Raw genomic sequence first — 9,090 nt, 5'->3', positions numbered from 1 at the left:
GGGGCTCCAAACCCTAAACCATTGCGACCATTTTGGTCAGAAAGGTCGTAATTTCCTTACACGAAATGGTCACAAAGCAAACAGTGCTAGTCCGCTGCCTTATTTCTAGTTGTTAATGACCAATATAGATGGTCACAGCCTTGTAGATTGTGGTGGGTTGTGATGACTAGGCGCCATCTCATCAGTTTTGCCTATGTGTCATGTCCATGTGGCAGTTTTTGCCCTAGGTTGTGAAGCAACCTATATTTCTATCATTCCCAAAATTCCCAAAAAAATCTCATAAATTCTTTGGGGCATATCTTCATCAAATATGTAAACATCCTTCCTTGCCTAGTTCAAAACTAATTCAACAATATTCATTTTCCTATTCTGTTCACAACAACACTTTATGAAGGAAGTGCTATTTATATATTCTTGATTGCCCTCGGAATTTTTGGGCACTCTTTCCTACCCAAATCATTACCGCATGACAAAATTCAGCTCCATTTGCCTAGCAAATCTTCCTCGGCAAATTTTCAAAGTTTTTGTCCACCTAGAAGCATTGTGAAGGAAGTACCTTTTTTATATCTCTAAATGACCTGAAATGTATACAGTTCCTTCATATGCCCAAATTATCACCCTCCTCCAAATTGCAGCTCAGTCAAATCATCTATGTGAGCCCAGGTTCAATTTATATTTTATGGCCAAATTGGCACGTTGCAAAGCAAGTGTTATATAGACCCCTCCTATTACCCTCAAACTTTTCGGGCACTCTTCCATACCCAAATCATTGCCACATGGTAATATTCAGCTCAATTTTCCTAGTAAATCTTTCTCAGGAAATTTCCAAAGTTTCTACCTCGAGAGAAGCTTTGTGAAGTAAGTACTAGCTAGGCTTACCCAAATGATCTGAAAATTGACCAGCGCATGACCATACCAAAGTAACTTACGTACACCAATTTTGAGCTCATTTCATTCATCCAATCTCTCTCACTAGTTTTCCCAAGTTTCTGTCCACGGAAGAGCATTGTGAAGGAACTACTACTTTGGCATGTCCAAATGGTATCAATTTTCTACAATGCTTTCCTATGCCCAAATAACCATCCTCCACACAATTTCAGCTCACTCCATTCATTATTTTGAGCCCAGCTTCAACATTCATATTTTTGTCCAACGTGGTACTTTGCAAAGCAAGTACCACCTAGGATCCTCCTTTTGAGCTAAAAATTTGTCGAAGACATTCTCCTTAGTAGATTATCATCCTCAGCCAAAACTCACGCCCATTGGCCATGTGCATTTCCCGTACCGCAAATCAAACACTTGGCTGCTAATTCATGTTTGAGCATCGATCAGTCTCCTCGTGAGAATCTTATGTTGTAATTTTCTTCCTAGCACCAACCTTGGGAGTGCCCAACCCACTAGACATGCCTAGGCCGCCCAGAACACATGGCAACATTACGGTCACGCGGTGACCACGCGACGGGCATGCGAGTTTACGCGCTCTAGAGTTGGGGCCCTCGGCCACTGCCCAAACCTCGACGTATCGCCACCAAACCATGTATTTATGATTAAATAGGTCCTTATGTAACTATAAATGATTTTTTGAAAAAATAAATAGCAAACTATGAGGCAGCTGCAGTTCAAATTTGACCCGCTTCCAACTGAATCGGCGGAAATTTGTCTTTTTCACGAGAGGTGGATCAAAATTTTTTACACCCAACCATTTTGTCAATTGTGCATTAAATATGGCCTAGTATTTTATAAAAATAATTTGGTCCAATTTTGCAACAATTATTTGGTAGTTCCTTCACAAAAAACCTCCTTTCGGGCACTGGAAAAATGGAAAATGGTTTTTTCGTCCAACGAAAATGAAAACTTTCTTAGGCAACATTGTTTGCCATTTCAATATGCACCCTTGTGCACAATATGAGATCATTTGAACAAACTATGCCATGAATGTGGCCATAAGATTGATCATTTGGCTTGAAAGCCATTGATCTCCACACGTGATAGCTCGTTTCTGAGAACACTTTTTTAAAATAATTGCCATATTACAAGTTTGTTATTTTTCCTGGGAACTTGGCCACAAATAATGACACAATGCGAAGGTTTCCCAATTTTTTGATTTTTTGTGAATTTTTTATGCAAGTTTCAAAATGCGGTCAAAACGGCGAGAATGACCGTTCCTAGCTAGTGGTTGAATCTTTGGATTTTTTTGATGTTTCTATGATTAAATAGGTACTTATGTAACTAGAAATGATTTTTGGAAAAAATAAATAGCAAACTATGAGGCACCTGCAGTTCAAATTTGACCCGCTTCCAGCTGAATCGACGGAAATTTGTCTTTTTCACGAGAGGAGGATCAAAATTTTTTACACCCAACCATTTTGTCAATTGTGCATTAAATATGTCCTAATATTTTATAAAGATGATTTGGTCCAATTTTGCAACAAATATATGGTAGGTCCTTCACAAAAAAACCTCATTTCGGGCACTCGGAAAATGGAAAATGTATTTTCCGTGCAAAGAAAATGAAAACTCCCTTAGGCAACATTGTTTCGAATTCCAAGATGCACGATTGTGAACAATATGAGATCATTTGAACAAACTATGCCATGAATGTGACCATGAGATTGAGCGTTTGGGTTGAAATCCATGAATCTTCACACATGATAGCTCATTTATGAGAACAGTTTTCTAAAATAATTACCGTATTACAAGTTTATTATTTTTCCTGGTAACTTGGTCACATATAATGACGCAATGCGAAGGTTTTCCAATTTTTTGATTTTTTTTTGAATTTTTTATGCCCGTTTCAAAATGCGGTCAAAACAGCGGGCTTGACCGTTCCTAGCTGGTGGTTCAATCTTGAATTTTTTTTGATGTTTCTCTGATTAAATATATACTTATGTACCTAGAAATGATTTTTGGAAAAAATAAAGAGAAAACTACGAGGAACCTACAGTTCAAATTTGACCCGCTTCCAGCTGAATCGGCGGGAATTTGTCTTTTTCACCAGAGGTGGATCAAAACTTTTGGCACCCAACCATTTTGTCAATTGTGCATTAAATATGTCCTAATATTTTATAAAAATGATTTGGTACAATTTTGCAGCAAATATATGGTAGGTCCTTCACAAAAAACCTCATTTCGGGCACTCGAAAAATGGAAAATGAATTTTCCGTGCAAAGAAAATGAAAACTCCCTTTTTCAACATTGTTTGGAATTCCAAGATGCACCCTTGTGTACAATATGAGATCATTTGAACAAACTATGCCATGAATGTGACCATGAGATTGAGCGTTTGGGTTGAAATCCATGAATCTTCACACAAGATAGCTCATTTATGAGAACACTTTTCTAAAATAATTACCGTATTACAAGTTTATTATTTTTCCTGGTAACTTGGTCACATATAATGACGCAATGCGAAGGTTTTCCAATTTTTTGAATTTTTTTGAATTTATTATGCCCGTTTCAAAATGCGGTCAAAACGGCGGGAATGTCCGTGCCTAGCTAGTGGTTGAATCTTGGAATTTTTTTGGTGTTTCTCTGATTAAATAGATACTTATGTACCTAGAAATGATTTTTGGAAAAAATAAATAGCAAACTATGAGGCACCTGCAGTTCAAATTTGACCCGCTTCCAGCTGAATCGGCGACAATTTGTCTTTTTCACCAAAGGTGAATCAAGGCTTTTGACACCCAACCATTTTGTCAATTGTGCATTAAATATGTCCTATTATTTTAGAAAAATTATTTGGTCCAATTTTGCAACATTTATTTGGGAGGTCCTTCACAAAAAAACCTCCTTTTGGGCACTCGAAAAATGGAAAATGGTTTTTTCATCCAAAGAAAATGAAAACTTCCTTAGGCAACATTGTTTGCCATTCCAATATGCACCCTTGTGCACAATATGAGATGATTTAAACAAACTATGCCATGAATGTGGCCATAAGATTGATCATTTGGCTTGAAAGCAATTGATCTCCACACGTGATAGCTCGTTTCTGCGAACACTTTTTTAAAATAATTGCCGTATTACAAGTTTGTTATTTTTGCTGCTAACTTGGCCACATATAATGACACAATGTGAAGGTTTCCCAATTTTTTGATTTTTTTTGAATTTTTTATGCCCGTTTCAAAATGCGGTCAAAACGGCGGGAATGACCGTTCCTAGCTAGTGGTTGAATCTTGGAATTTTTTTGGTGTTTCTCTGATTAAATAGATACTTATGTACCTATAAATGATTTTTGGAAAAAATAAATAGCAAACTATGAGGCACCTGCAGTTCAAATTTGACCCGCTTCAAGCTGAATCGGCGGAGATTTGTCTTTTTCACCAGAGGTGGATCAAGGCTTTTCACACCCAACCATTTTGTCAATTGTGCACTAAATATGTCCTAGTATTTGAGAAAATTGATTTGGTCCAATTTTGCAACAAATATATGGTAGGTCCTTCACAAAAAAAAACTCATTTCAGGCACTCGAAAAATGGAAAATGTTTTTTTGCCAAAAAACTCATTTCTCATGACATATTTTTAAAGATATTTATCTTATTTCATGTTTGTTACTTTTCCTGGAAACTTATTCACATTTGGTGACACAATGAGAATGTTTTTCATTTTCTTTTTGAATTTTCTCAGGTCATAAAATAGCTGATATGATTTTTAACACGCAATTTTTAGTCAACTACGACCAATTTAAATGGTCATAACGTGGTACTGCATTTTGATTGGTCCGTGGACATCTCACGCGGATCATGCCTGGAACACCGTCGGATGCTCGCGGATCCAACGGCAGTCCTCGGCCCACCACACCAACCCCAAGCCCACCTAAGCCGAAACCCTAGCTCTACTCGTGGACGTTTTCCATCCACCCCCCGCCTCCTTTCTTTCTCTGCCTCCTTTCTTTCTCTGCCCCTCGTTCCCTCACGCACCCACAATCCGTCCCCCGAAACCCTTGCTGCCGCCACCTAAGCCTCTTGTTCCGGCATGTTCCGGCGGGCCTCGCCGGTGTGCAGCCCAGATCCGAGCTCCCCTGCCTCTGCTCTTCCCTCCCCTCCGGCCAGATCCGCCTCTTGCGTCCCGGGTAGCTCATCCCCAACCCCTTCCCACAGCTAGGATTTCGAGGGTGGCGTTCCCACCAATTCCGGCGCGGCGGCGGTGACTGTGCTCCGCCCTCTTCGACGCCCACCAATCTAGCCGCACGGCACGGCCATGGCCATGGCGGCGGCCAGATCCACCCCCTCCCTCATCCCCTCGCCGCCGCCACCTCCTCCCCGTCCTGCAGCGGCGCGTCCCGCCACCACCTCCTTCCTTGATGCGTCCCGCAGCGACGCCCATCGCATCCCGGAGCTGGACGACGGCGCGGTGGAGAGGGAGCCGGCGGCAGCGTTGCACAATGGCAGGTGACGAGTCCTCATCTTTTCCTTGGTCATCTCTGCTCCCTCCCTCGTTCCATCTGATTCGATTCACTGAATCGGTTGCCTGCCACTGACAGGTGCGTCGAGCGGGCCGTCGCCGTGTCGAGCTCCACCGCCCAAGTCCGGTGTCCCACCGCCCACCGGACCTCCCTGGCTGTCTTCCTCCACTGCATCCCGTCGCTCCTCGAACGCATCAAGTCCCCCTGCATCAAGCGTCGCCCTCGCCAAGACGCATCGAGCGCACTCACGTGCGTGGGGTCAAGGGAGTTGACCGTGCCCCTGCCTGGCCAGATCGCCAGCGCCTCCCCGCTCGATCCCTTGCTCGACCGCTCGCATGGTTGGGCCACCACTAAATTTCAGTCGTGATTTATATAGATCCTCTCTTTCTCTTTTTATGAATCAATCAAACAAATAGCTGACAGTCTTAATTCACTACACAACTAGCCAGGCTTGTGTCACTATCTTATTATTATCAAATCAACTGGCCTCTATCTTCAGTTCAGATGACAAATACGTACTACTAGTAGGACTACTTTGTTCAGATGACTGCTCTACTCTAGGCCCAGCACCAGCGATTCTTATCAGATCCTAAAAATGAACAGCATCCAAACAAACGCATGGTAGTAATCTGAGGCTTTAGTTGGATGCCTGGACAATTTTACAAGGATTCCTTTTTGCGCACCTGTACTGAACTGCCTGATTGCTTTCAATTCAGTACCAATTTGTCTTACCACTCGTAATCTATGTTGCACATTGCACTGCTGTATGAGATAAACAAACTATGCATCTAATAGATGCTTGTACTGGATACTCTAATACTAGTATTTAGCGATCCACTTCGCTGTCGAAATTGTCTTATGATTCTTACAGCCCTACTCAGGGTTGGGCTCCAAACTGAATTCGATGAGGCTGTTCAATACAATTTGATTTTGATTTTATGGCAGAATTTAGTAATGGTTATGTATACTTGATCAGGGTAGTCCTATTTCCTGTGATCTTTCCTATCATTTGCTAGTGTGATGCTTCAAGATGACAAATTTTAAAACCCAAACTATTGTAAACAAGCTTTCTGCATCTTGAGAATTAATTGTTCATGATAGCCGAATAGTGTAGTTGATCATCACTATTGCTAAATGCTATTGCCTGCTATAATATAAGATGAGCACTCAACCATTGTACAACTATTTGCATATTTGTTTTTGTATTTTATAAATGATGATAGTTTGTATAAGATGTTCACATGTTTTTTTTACTAAAATCTCTTATGCCCTTGACTTAGCTTAACCCAGAATAGCAGCATCCTTGATGCGTACTGACCTTCACCTCGTTCTTTCTCTCGCAGACTCGAAGGAGACCATATGCAAGGCACCTCCTCTTCGGCTGTGAGAGTGTCCAGGGGTTGTGGGTGCGGCTAATGCCTATGTCTGTGGCCGCACTTGACACTTCCCTCTCTTTAAGGGCACATATCATTTTTTATAACTCCGCTATCTTTTCCCAAGTCTTTATTATCTTGCCTAGCCTTGTACTGATATGTATTGTTTGATGTTAATTACCCAAGATAGTGCATGATGTTAGGGATAACCTGAGAGCACTTGCCTAAGTTTATAAGATATGACATGTGTCAGTCCAAGCCTCCTGCTCTTTCAATGCTTTTGCTGATGTACTGTGTTTCTCTAGTTGTTCGAATGTTTCTGCTTCTTTTGGACCTGATGATAAGGACCTTTCTTTTCTCCCATGGGTTAAAACAATGGGAGTTTGCATGGAAGGTTCTCTCGCTGTATGTGAACAGCAGTATGATGTTACTTGGCAAATGTTTTTTCCATGACATGAGGGAAGAGCTACTATCATGTGCATGGAAGGTTTTCAAGTGAGCACTTGTTAGTTTGTTTAGTACTTATGTAGTATGGGAAATATGCATAGGTATGTCCATGTGATTTTTAAGCATGCTTACTGCCTACCTGATACAGAGTTCTATAACTGATGTTCTTTATTTGACAGTCTATAGTCTCTTATAGTTGAAAACTTGAATAGTACATTATGTGTGCTGCTATGTCTCTTATAGTTTTAGAAAAACATTAATCTATCTGTCCTGTTCTATTAATCCTAAAGATGAAACTCATGCATATGTTGCTTAACCTGATTGGCTTGAGTATTGTTCCGAACGAATTATACTACAGATTCCCTTCACTGTTTTTCTTCTAGTTATCTCATAGGATTACTCATGAGGCACATCTATTCTCTCCATTTTTTAGAACAAAAATGTGATTAATTCAGCATGCTTATGAGTATCATGCTTCTGAATATCTCCAAGCTGGATATTTCCATTAAACATGTTTCTGAATACCTCCCATATATATTTCCGTTAGTCTGCTTAGTGCATCATTAAGATTATAAGCATCATTTTCATTGAATCCTGGTTACATATTTGTGTGTACTCAAGTTGAAAATGGGACTTGGAATAATATGCAAGTTTCATCTTTTCTATTACAGCGAGTGGGTCGGTTATGCACTGGCAGCATCCTTGCTACTAGCGGTGGGCGCGATGGTCCGGGCCAAGCAGAGAAAGATAGGTGAGATATGCTCAGAGGTGATCATCGACAAGTCCTCGGACAAGATGATGATGGAGAGTATAGTGGAGGCACAACACATCATGAAGAAGGTGCACGAGTACGTCAAGACGACGAACATCGTGATCCTCAGGCTATGGTCCATTATTCTAGCCCGGTCACCAAAGGTATATATCATTGCACACTAGTCTTGATCATTGACCATCCTTTGTGTAATGTTGGGGTACCATCCGTCACATATGGTTCTGGACTATAATGTTTTGTGTACTGTTCATTGTCCTGATCATTGTTTCAGTTAAATTCAGTCCAAATTCAGTCCAGGAGTACTCCAAATTTAGTCCAAACACAGTCCAAATATTGTTTTGGTTTCCTTGTACTCCAAATTCATTCCAAACACAGTCCAGGAGTATAAACAAGTTTACAGATTCAGTCCAATTTCACTTGTGCAGGAAATTCACCTGTGCGGTGGCGGCGGGGAAGGAGCAGCATCGGCAGCCCTGACAGAGGAAGCCATGTTGCCGTTTTGTTTGTTCCCAGCCTTGACTATGGTTGTCCAGCGAGTCCGGCATGTCGTCATTTTCTTGTAAAGAAGTATTGTATCACACTTGTAGAGCTCGTTACACATGTAGATCTTGTAAAGTACTGTATTACACATGGTCATATGTATTGGCAACGTGATCTGGTTGCTCTTATTTGAAGTATCATGTGTGCTTTTGTCTGCCAAGTTAAATACTAGTTGAAATATGAAGAGTATGAGCCTGATAGATGGGACTCACTTACCAGACCCAAACCTGACAACTGGGACCCATCTGACTGGTGGACCCATTTAATAAAAAAAAGGAAATTATAATTATTTAGACGAAAAGGCCAAGGCCCAATAATAAAAAAGGCTGCAATGTTGGGCCAGGCCCATGAAGTTGACCAAAAAATGATAGAAAAAAATATAGAAAGGCTGAATTAATGGGCTAGGCCCATGTAGAAAACTGAATTGGACCGGGCTGAATCTTGTGCCACATCAGCTTGCCATGCTGGATGCCTACATGGCCTGGAGAGGTTGCTAGTGACCAAAACGCCACAGTGGACATATTTTGGTCATAAACGTTTGCGACCATTCCAGAAGA

Source organism: Triticum aestivum, chromosome 3A (assembly GCF_018294505.1).
Source record: "Triticum aestivum cultivar Chinese Spring chromosome 3A, IWGSC CS RefSeq v2.1, whole genome shotgun sequence".
NCBI lineage: Eukaryota > Viridiplantae > Streptophyta > Magnoliopsida > Poales > Poaceae > Triticum > Triticum aestivum.
Note: the sequence above shows the minus strand (reverse complement) of the source record.